Source organism: Lycium barbarum, chromosome 11 (assembly GCF_019175385.1).
Source record: "Lycium barbarum isolate Lr01 chromosome 11, ASM1917538v2, whole genome shotgun sequence".
Classification (NCBI taxonomy): Eukaryota; Viridiplantae; Streptophyta; class Magnoliopsida; order Solanales; family Solanaceae; genus Lycium; species Lycium barbarum.
The window spans coordinates 3,341,311-3,353,384 of record NC_083347.1 but is presented as its reverse complement, the minus strand read 5'-3'; positions in this window follow the sequence as shown (position 1 = coordinate 3,353,384).

The window sequence follows — 12,074 nt, the reverse complement described above, 5'->3', positions numbered from 1 at the left end:
ACGAGGTAAGACCCGTTTCATTTTGTTTATGACTGACTATTTTTCTAAGTGGGTTGAAGCGCAGGCCTTCGAAAAGATAAGAGAAAAGGAAGTCATCGACTTCATATGGGACCACATCGTCTGCCGCTTCGGCATCCCCTCTGAGATAACCTGTGATAATGGCCCCTAGTTCGTGGGTGGCAAGGTCAACAGTTTCCTCGAAGGGTTGAAGATCAAGAAAATCGTGTCAACCCCGTATCACCCGTGTGCAAACGGGCAGGCAGAATCAACAAACAAAACGATAATCCAAAATCTGAGGAAGAGACTTGAGGCATCGAAGCATAATTGGAGGGAAATACTCCCGGAGATGCTCTGGGCTTACAGAACCACATCCAAATCGAGCACGGGGGAAACCCCGTTCTCATTAGTTTACGGAGCCGAAGCCCTCATCCCCGTGGAGGTTGGCGAACCGAACCTCCGTTTCAGATATGCCACCGAAGAATCAAACGGGGAGGCTATGGTCGTGAAGCTCGACCTCGCGGATGAGCTACGCGAAGGAGCGTCGGTCCGCATAGCGGCCCAAAAATAGAGGATGGAAAGATATTACAACCGAAGAGCCAACTTTCGACATTTCCAAGTGGGGGATTTAGTACTTCGAAAAATTACCTTGCACACCAAGAACCCCAACGAGGGAAAGCTGGGTCCGAACTAGGAAGGCCCGTACAAGATAACCGGTATAACGGGCAAAGGGTCGTATCAATTGGAGTCCATGGACGGGCAGCGTCTGCGTAATAACTGGAACGTGGCCCACCTAAAGAGATACTACTGCTGAGGTATGGTCCCCCCGTATTCTCTTATTAACTTTTCTCTTTTTTACAGGAAGACAAGAGTGGGACAAAATTAGAACCCAGATCTGAAAACACGTGTTGCACTATTTTCCTTAGTCCGGTTTTGTCCCAAAATGGATTTTCCGACAAGGTTTTTAACGAGACAACGAGTACAACGTGTTACTTGACGAATATGAAGGGCAAGTACCCGAATAACCGGTGTCGCACCCTTCGGTGGGGGACATAATAGCACTCACCCAACCTTGAAGATCGGATCAGTGCTAGGGGAGTACTATGCTACACCAAAGATGACACCGATTAAAACAAACGAAGAAGCTCAACATTTGCTACGGCAAAACTAGGGCCCGGACACCGCCCATAGTCCCCGATGTAAGGACCAAACGATCATAACGAATCGTGTCCCATTCAACATTTGCTACGGCAAAACTAGGGCCCGACCACCGGCCATAGTCCCCGATGTAAGGACCAAACGATCATAATGAATCGTGTCCCATTTTACATTTGCTACGGCTAAACGAGAAAGAGTTAAAATTCTCATGTGTACAAACATTTTGCAAACACAAGTTGGGAAAACAACTCTCTGTTAAATATACTATGCCCAATCGATAACCGTCGAATCTCGACGCTGCCTCATTCGCATACCCTACGCCGGGTACCTTGTTCGAAATTCGACAAAGGCAACGAGATTATCATGATCCAAGCCAAAATTTGATAAGCCACCGGCCATAAAATATCGGATAAAACCGACGGGCACAATGAATTAACGACTATGAGTCGACCGGTCCTAGAACGGACCAACAGCTATAGCAAAAGCAGTAAACAAACATTCAAACGAAGAAGCAAGAAAGATGCACTTTTCATTTATACAATGGATGTCCCTTACATCAAAAGAAAAACTAAGTCCTACAAGGGCAACTTCGAGGGCAAAAAACAAAAACAAAAAGCAAGGCATAAGCCCCATACTATCCAGCGTGACTGGAGGTGGATGAGTGCTCGGACACAGTTCGCTCGGAGTCATCTGACTCGGACCTGAGGGAGCGATTGGCTTCTTCCTCCATCCTCTTGGCCTCGAGTAACAGGGTCGGAAGATCCGAGAGACCATGCTCGGCTTGCTCAAGGGTGATTCGCCGAGACTTCCACTTCTCGCACTCGGCAACGATAGCAGTGTGAGCCTCGGCCGCCTCAACGCTTCTCTATATTTCTTCCAAGTCGGCCTCAGCCTTGGCCAGTTTCACTTCCAGATCAGTCCGGTCCCCTTCAAGGACACTTATCCTACCAGTGGCAGCATCCAGCTCGGCCTTAAGGGCATCGTTGGCGATAACCGCCTCCTCGAGCTCGGTTCTCAGGCCTTGGCACATCCGAGATCGCTCCTCGGCTTTATCTTCGAACACCCTCCTGCGCTCGTCGGACAAAGCGGCCTCGGACTCGAGCCGTCGGTTTATCTCGGTCAGGGTTGTTGCATCAGCATTCACCGAGTCCAGCTCCCCCCGAAGTCGAGAAACCGTGGTATCCAATTCATCTAGCCTCGAAGAAAACTGGGCTTTATCCCGGCTAAGGCCGATCTTTTCAGCCTCGAGGCTCCGGTTATAGTCGGTCATAGCGGCCAACTCACTCTTCAAACAACGGTTTTCGTCCTTATCCGCATCGAGCTCGGGACGAAGGTTGGCCAACACGGCCGCCCGATTCAACTCTTCCTCCTTCTCCTGAAGGAGATGCCAATATTTCTCCGTTTCTCGGCCTTAGGTGTCCAAGTGCCATCGAAGATCATCTATCTCATGTTGGGCACGGATGAAAGCTTCATTAACCAGCACCACACTCTACAGGTGAAACGAGTCAGAAGGATTAGGCGAAGTAAGGATAAAATCCACGAATAAATTGAACAAGGATGACAGAAGGGCTTACCCGGTTGCTTGCATGCATACCCTCGTTAATGAGGCACTGCTAGGTGAGCCCGGTCATTTTGCACTTGTCCAATTCAGAGATAAGGGGCCGCAGATAGCTCGCTACGCCCACCGGGCGCGACAGAAAGCTGCAGTCCTCGGGTATGGTGACTACGGCCGATCTAGTCCTCCTTGGCTCCACGCTCGGAGCCGGGAAGATATTCACCAAGCTGTCCCTGGCCCCTGAATCGGGGACCCGGCTAGCCGGCCTTGTGACCCGAGGAATATGCAGATGACCAAAGCCCGCTGCTTCTCCGGTAGCAGGGGGGTGCTCGAGAACATATTGTCAAAGTCATCCACCCGCAGAACCGGGGTAGATGAACTTGGAGGAGCTTCAATATTTTCGGCAAAGGCCGAGGGCTCCGCAATTGTAACAGGCTCGTACTGGGGGGACGGGCGAGCGCCCGTGGGGGCTTCGCTCTCCTGTACCGGGGAGACCCCTTTATCGGCTTCAACTTCAACCGCTTCCTCGGGCCTCTTTCTTTGCAGGGGAGCGTCTTCCGAAGAAGTTTCACCTGAAATGTCGACAAAGTCAATCGACCGAAGAGGAGCTGGTGAAAGTATTTCTTCCGCACCTGAGCGTGGAGCAGGAATCAAGAGACCCTCGCCGATGGAAGGAAGGGGCGGAACGGATACCGCCCCCTCCGGTATTGAAGCCACGGTGGGAACGGAGCCGACTCTCCGAACAATGATATCGGGTTCTGTCTCTTCCCTCGAAGGGCGAGCAACACTCCTTGCTTTCTTCCTTTTCGGCGTCTGCATCTTTTCGGAGGGCCGCTTTCTTTTTGCAGCTTTGGAGAGGACACGGGAAGAACCCGCTGTGTCGAATTCGGGCGCCGTTGCCGGAAGGGCGGTCCCCGACTCCGATCTGGTAGTTACCGAGCCCTTAGGCAGACCTAAAAAGACAAGATGTTAGCAAAGATCAAAGGATGAAACAAATAAAGGGGAATGCAACAGAATAAAAATAGAAGGTTACTGTGGTTTTGGGCGACCCATCGGCCACGGGACAGGTGAGCCCATGTCCGGTCCTCGTAGGGATGCTGGGCGAGGAGCACGGTGACCCAATCTTTCAGGTTCCGGATGACCGGAGGAACGTACCCATTGGCTGGCAAAAGTAAAGAAGAAACAGTGAGAAGGAAGAATCAAAATTTGACAAAGCAATACCAAAGCAATTATTTGAGGCTTGGGACTTACGCTTGTTATTCCACTTCTCCGGGAAAGGCATATGCTCGGCCGGAATTATGTCCTCGGTTTTCACCCGGACGAATCGCTCCAACCATCCCCGGTCTCTGTCTTCGTCCATTTTCGCAAAGAACGGATTCCGGCTCCGTTTGGCCAGTTTCATTACACCACCCCGGAATAGCCTCGGGGAGTATAGGCGTATCAGATGGGCTAGTGTGAACTCCTACTCGGCGTTGTTGGCCAATGACCAGAGACACGCCACGACCCTCCAAACATTTGGGCCGATCTGGGCCAGCGTAACGCCGTAGGTGCGGCACATATCGAGAATGACCGGATCCACCGGAGGGTCGAGTTTGAGAGTAAAGGGGTATGTGTAAACGTACAAGAACCCTTCACGATAGTCGGTAACGAATTCATCAGGTCCGGGGGAGAAGACCCGAAAGGGACGAGTGTCCCACCCGCAATCGGCCCGGACTATGTCGAGCCTCTCATCGGTGATGGACGAGGGATACCGCCTCACGTCGAATCCCTTGTCTGAAACGGAGGAAGGCTTTTCGGCCTCAAGGTCTTTGTTGAAATTTAATTTGGCCAGTATGATATCCGATGCCGTGGGCTCGAATTTAACCGGGGATGCAGGCTCAGCTCCCAGGGAAGATACCAGTGGGGCATCATGGGAAGTTGATTCGGACATCTTGAAAATATGAAAGAAAGAAGGCCGAAGAGAGAAATTTGAGAAGAACGAAGGAACTGATGGTTCGATAAAAGGCAAAGTCGAAACAGCAACGCTCAAACAAAGGATACTCGACAGCAGTGGTGACAAGGTTGACTCTTGTGCACACAATATGAAGCAACAAATCAATAGGAAAACCAAATATGAAGTTAGTTGTGTGTGGAGCAAGTAGAAAAAACGCAGAATTGGATTAGGGTTGAGGAGGATGCAAAAAGTGAAAATGGTAAAGTGAAGGGGTAGAAGGCCTTATATAGGCATGGGAGAGGAACGGTTACCGAGGGTGACCAATCAGGCGGCGCCACGTGCCCCGTCATTAATGCAAAGCGACCTGAAACGACGTGCAAAGGACGGGTGGCAGGAGCAGACCACCCGGGGTGTGACACGTGGCCGATGAAAGGGGAGGCGTTATGCAGCCATTCCCGCCAAAATGAGAAGGTAACGACAAGCTGACAGACCCACCGGTCTTCAAAAGTTATCCACTCCCCGTTACTCCGATAGATCGGAGATCCGGGAAGTGTGGGGCTATCTGTATACGGTAAAAACCGGATAGGAGGAAAACCGGTGGAGCGAGGAACCGGAGGAAGGAGTAGGGACGTGTCGGATACTATTCGCCCTTGACCGGGGCAATGCTTGGGCCGAAGCTAAGCAAAGAGACCGACGGATCTGCCTTCTGCATCGTTGGAGCGACCAAGCCTGAGGACTCGGGCTTTCATAGCCGTTGGTCCGATCGGGCGGTGATCCGAGTGGCCGTTTGTCCGTGTGGCCGTTGCAGACAAGCTACATGCCAGTAACGTCAAATCACGGTCAACTACCTACCATGCGTATGTCAAACGGCGCCGTCAGTCTAATCCCACCAAATCCGTGCAGAGCAGTCCTTGTTATTATTATTTTATTGCCTCATATTGTAAGAGAACCATGGGAGTGCCACTATAAATAGAGCACACCCCCCTCCTTGGAGGGGGTTGGCTTTTCTTACTTTCCAAGAACATTTGTAGTAGAAGAATTCTTATATACAAACTCTTTCATCATTTAATTCGGCCAAGGCCACCCGTTATTGTTATTATTGCATTTCATCCATCAAGTATCATACATTGTTCACAAACCTTTGTATCGCTAGCCCACTGTCGTCATTAGCCGTTCTACCAAGGAACCTTCAAATATTTTGTTTTCTTTGTCTAGCAGACATCAAGAACAAAACACATATTCTATATCCACTTATAAATTTAATTAATTATCCGAATCCGGGGTAAATATATGTATGAACGTGAAATGTGCAAAATCTATGTCTGTCTAGAAATCAGGCAGATACATTGAATGGCGGCAGCTCTTCTTTGTCTTTACGGTAGAAGCTTATTTTTCTTTCGCTTTCAAAGGGTAAATTCATGTCTTATTTTTCATTGATAACTTTGTTTACTCTCAACTTAGAAATGTTCAACCATATTGCGCTGAGTAGAGAATTCTGCTTTGGTTTCTCTATTTACATATATTAAGATCTTTGGTTCTGTCGTCATGTTGAACACATGCTTTACAAAATATATTATCTTGTTTAACTAAGTAAAATATTTGCAGCCCATCTTAACTTTTTTTATTTTTATTTTTATTTCTTACTTCTTATTTGATGATAATCAATTGAGACATATAGCATGTTTATGGGATCTAATAATTTGGCGTTTTAAGATTGTTAAATCCCAATTAAAGAGTTGATTTTTTTTTTCTAGAATAGCGATATATTAGTAGCGTATCTTAACATGTTTCAGTAGGTCTCTTATTGTATTGTTCGAGTTAATAATTTCACTCATATGGAACTACTTGCGATTATATTTTTAGTATATGTATATTCAACCACAAAGGGTTATGTTGAGATGAATATTGAATAGTATCTTTTTTTGTGTATGAAAAAGCTTATAGTATGGGACTTCAAGCCAATACCAGACAATGGTGGAAAATCACAAAAAATTGTATATACTAAAAAATAAAAATCATCATTTGCAAAAGTCTAAATACAGAGAGTGCCAGCAGGAATCTTCATCAGAATCTCACTTTATTTGGAGAAACATCAATCAGTGTGCCTCTTTTGCCTTTTCCTTAAAAAATTAAGGTGGTGGACACACAGCAAAAATTAGATTAATTTGATTATCCTAACTAGGCGACATCAATATCACCTGAGCTTTCTTGGAAGTCACCTTAATGAGCTTAATTAAGAGATTCACTTTTTGTTAACAAGGGGCGATGTGTGAAAAAAAACAAGGTTTAACTAAACACGATAATGTAAATTATGTTGTAAAATTTACAAGTGCAGTGCACTAAGCAGAGCACTAATGTTGGTGCTTATAGACTTTTTTTCTGTAAAGGAGCTTTATTGAGGATAAAAAGTTTCTTGCAGATGTAGTCAATTTAAGGAAACAACCAGGAAAAGGGAAAGAGAATTAACCAGCTAATTTCCATGTGATGGAGTCTTATTATAAAGCAAGGAGGTACTAGCTCTCCCTGCTAATTTATTTGCAATTTACTGTATTCTAAAAGAGTTTTAAGTGTTATACAAATTTTTAGACACCCACGTCATTTTTATCTGCAGTAGCAGGTAACATATCTTATTTTTAAGTTTTCAATTTAATTCGCTATTCCTTAAACAAGTCCTTCTGTTTTATAAATACCCCACCACTGAATGAGAATCTTTTGAGTTCCGAAATGTACCGTAACCTAGAATTAGCGGTGATCGTATATGTTAAGAGTCCATTGATGAGAAGGGTTTTGGGAAAAGCTTGAATACAATTTCTACAATAATGAATGTGAGCACAACTGAAATTTTATTGAGCTCCCAATTGTATAGTTTGAAGGTTTTGGGAAAAGCTTGAATACAATTTCTACAATAATGAATATGAGCGCAACTGAAATTTTATTGAGCTCCCAATTGTATAGTTTTCAACCGAGACAAACTCTTCCAACTGAGACAAACTCCCAGCGGATCTTTCACCGCTGGGACTACCTCTTCCTTGTATATCACACTTTGCGAATGTTTATCTACAAATATCTCAAAATGACCTGATACTTTAAAAAATTATTTACCCCGACATTGTATAAAACTTAAACACATTCTAAAATCACTTTTATCTTGGTTTTGGTTCCAACAACATTCTAAAATGGATCTAACATTCATGAAATTGTCAGTGTAAGTGAAATAGTTTACATATTTCATATGGTCTCACTAACCTTTCTGAAAGAGATTAATTCCGTGATTATTCTCATTGATTGAGTTGGTAAATATACCATAGTTACAGTGTCCTATTAGGCTACAAAATATACTAACCTAAAATAGAAGATTTACAAAATATTCTTTGACTACATATTTACATTATTTATCACACCCCCGCAGTTGAAACGGGAGGTTTACGAACGATGAGACTGTGCCGAAAATCCTCAAATAAGACCTGTGGCAGTCCTTTAGTGAAAATATCGGCGAGCTGATATCGGGACGGAACATGAAGGACACGTACGTGTCCGCGCGCCACCTTCTCACGAACAAAATGGATATCCATCTCAATGTGCTTGGTGCGCTCATGTTGAACTGGATTTCCTGACAGATAGATGGCACTGACATTATCACAATAAACCAAAGTAGCCTTAGGGACCGGACAATGTAGTTCCAAAAGGAGGTTACGTATCCAGCATGATTCAGAGACAACATTAGCAACCCCCCTATATTCTGCTTCTGCACTAGAGCGAGATAGAGTAGGTTGGCGCTTGGATGACCAAGATATCAAATTATCTCCCAAACACACGCAATAACCCGACGTTGAACGTCGTGTGTCGGGACGTCCCCCCCAATCAACATCAGTATAGGAAATCAAATCAGTGACCGAAGATGGGTAGAGATGCAAACCATGATCAAGTGTACCCTGAATATACCGAATGATCCGTTTAAGAGCAAGCATATGCGTATCTCGTGGAGAATGCATATGAAGACAAATCTGCTGTACGGCATAAGAGATATCCGGTCTAGTAAAAGTAAGATACTGAAGAGCACCTGCAAGACTCCGGAAATGAGTGGGATCTTCACAAAGATCGCCAGAAGAGGCACTGACCTTTAGTTTAGTGTCAACCGGAGTGGAAGAAGGCTTACACGATGACATGCCTGCACGTTCAATAATCTCCGAAGCATAACTTCGTTGCGAAAGAAACATACCACCCTTGTGACGGGTCACCGCAATGCCAAGAAAAAAATTCAAAGGACCTAGGTCCTTCATTGCAAATTCTGAGCCAAGAAGGTCCATAATCGAACAGCGGAGAGTATCTGAAGAAGCAGTAAGAATAATATCATCCACATATAGTAAAATGTATGCCAAGTCGTGCCCTTTGTGGTAGATGAACAAAGAGTTGTCAGACCTGCTATTAGCAATACCAATGGAATAAACAAAGTCAGCAAATCTTTTATACCAAGCCCTCGGTGCTTGTTTAAGCCCATATAAGGACTTGCGCAACAAGCACACATAATCAGGATGAGATGGGTCTCGAAAACCCATTGGTTGATGCATATATACTGTCTCCTTGAGCTCGCCATGAAGAAATGCATTTTTTACATCCAACTGATGAATGGGCCAATGCTTAGATAGAGCTAGACTTAAGACAGTGCGAATCGTTGCTGGCTTTACGACCAGACTGAAAGTCTCACCACAATCAATGCCAACCTGCTGTGTTTTTCCATCACCTACAAGACGGGCTTTATGCCTCTCAAAATCACCATTAGACTTTTCTTTATGAGTAAAAATCCACATAGACCGAATAACATTCACATTAGGTGGACGGGGTACCAAATCCCACGTCTTATTTTTAATAAGAGCATCATATTCATCATCCATGGCCAATGTCCAATTCGGGTCACGTAGCGCATCCAACGGATTACGAGGTATGGGGGACCTGGTAACCGCCGTATGTAGATTAAATGGGTGCTTGGGCTTAAAAATCCCGCGCTGACTACGAGTGACCATGCGCGTTTGGGTAGGTGGCTGCTGGACAGGAGGAGGAGTGGTGGAGTTTTGTGGGTTGTTGGTAAGCTGGCTGGGCATAGGTGCGGGCTGGTCCAGCGTAGAGGAAGGCAGACGTTGCTGCCCAGCCAAAGGTGGCGTGGGCAGCTGGCCCAGAGCAGGCGGAAACCCATTGGGCAACGGTGGAGGGGGACACGGCAGCGGTGGAGGGGGGCTGGTGGAGAGATGACGTATCAAGTAAGGGGAAAAACCATCATCAAGGAAGTCATACGTGGTGGGAGTGGGAGTGTGGATTTTAGAAAACGGAAATTGAGTCTCATCAAATAACACGTGACGACAAATAATGATTTTATTTGAGGATAAATCAAAACATTTGTAGCCACGATGGCTTGGTGGATATCCCAAAAAAATACATAGAGTTGACCGAGGTTGCAACTTGTGAATAGTAGTAGCCGAAAAAAGGGGATAACATAAACACCCAAAGACCCGGAGATGAGAATAAAATGGTTTCCGTTGGTAAAGGACTTCTAAAGGAGATTTGTGACCCAACAACTTGCTTGGTAAAATATTAAGGAGATAAGTCGCCATTTGCAATGCATGATGCCAAAAAAATGGAGGAATGGAGGCATGAGCAAGAAGAGTCCGGATGACATTATTTATTGAACGAATTTTTCTTTCGGCTTTCCCATTTTAAGAGGATGTATGAGGACACAAAAGACGGAAAGACATCCCATTGGACGCACAAAATTTTTCAAATTGACCATTATCATATCCCCTCCCATTATCGCATTGGACATTTTTGATAGGACGTTCAAATTGAGTAAGAATATGGGACTTAAACTCTATGAATTTTGAGTAAACATCAGATTTTCTAGCCAAAGGGAAAGTCCACAAAAAAATTGTAAAATCATCCAAGAACAGAACATAATAACGATGCCCCATAGAACTCAAAACGGGGGAAGTCCACAAATCACTATGAATAATGTCAAACGGAAATAAAGTTTCGGAAATAGAACTAGCAAAGGGCAACTTAACATGTTTACCAAGAACGCAAGAATGACAAATACTAGATGAACTAGAACTATTACATTCAATGCTTTTATTGTGCCTAAGAAAATCCAAAATAGAAGCTCCCGGGTGTCCCAAACGACATGCCAACGTGTAGAAGACAAGGCAGCAAAAGTTGATGGTGAATTGGTGGAAAATTAGAAGGTAGACAATGGATAAAGAGTACCCATACTATGACATCTCATGAGAGCCATCCCCGTCCGGAAATCCTTCACAGAAAACCCATAAGGATCAAATTCAACACTTACAGAGTTATCAGTAGTAAATTTACGAACCGATATTAAATTCTTTATGAGTTTTGGAGCATGAAGGACATTATTTAATAATAATAGAGGGTTCGGGGGAGGCAATTTAGCATGATCACAACCTCGAATTGGAATTGACTTACCATCACCAACAACAATGCCATTATTATGATCGCTCAAATTAAAATAAGACGAGAGAGTACCTTTTGTGGATGTCATATGGGATGTGGCGCCGGTATCCATATACCAATTTGGATCGGGTTGGCTCAACGTCATCGTGTGCATGGCCGATTCAATATCAGTCGGAGTTCACTGCGTCGTTGGGCCTGCTGCGGCATATGCTTGCTGCTGTGGTCGCGAGCCCAAAATTCCAGGTTGGGCCATCGACCTGCCGCCAGAAGAAGGGGCGGCGGCTGCCACTGCTACTGTGGCCGAGCCCACTGCTGGGTGGGATACGGGCAAGGGGGAGCCCATTGAGGCATCCACCCCCATGGCCACGATGAATAGGACTGCTGCCGTTGCTGCTGCACGAGGACCTGCTGCCGGTCGCCTGAGGAACGACCACCATGGCGACGATTGGTACTGCTGCCGCCAGAACCACGGCCACCGCCGTTATTTTTCCCGCCGCTAGAGCCACGATTTTTGTGGTTATTTTTGCCCCGATGATGGTGAGAACGACTTGAATTTTCCATAGGAGTAGAGTCATCAAACTCACGTTGGGAATTAGCCACCATAGCCGTGGGCGAGTCATCATTCATTTCAGCTAACGCCTTTTCCTCAAGGCACAGACTTGACCAAGCTTCGGAGAATGGTGTAAGAGGATTACTTTGCCGGATGTAGGTGCCCACATTCTTGTACGCCTCGGTGAGGCCAGCCACCAGTTGAAGAACGAGGCGGTTGTCGGTCACCGGAGCCCCCACGCTCTTGAGTTGATCGGCCAAGGTCTTGAGTCGTTGACAATACGCCGAAGCGTTCGGAAAATCCCGCATCTTGACATGAGAGAAATCATGTTCCAATGCAACGGCACGGGAGTTTTTGTTGTCTTGAAAAAGATTACGGAGGCGATCCCAGGCCTCCTTTACCAAGGTGGACCACAACTC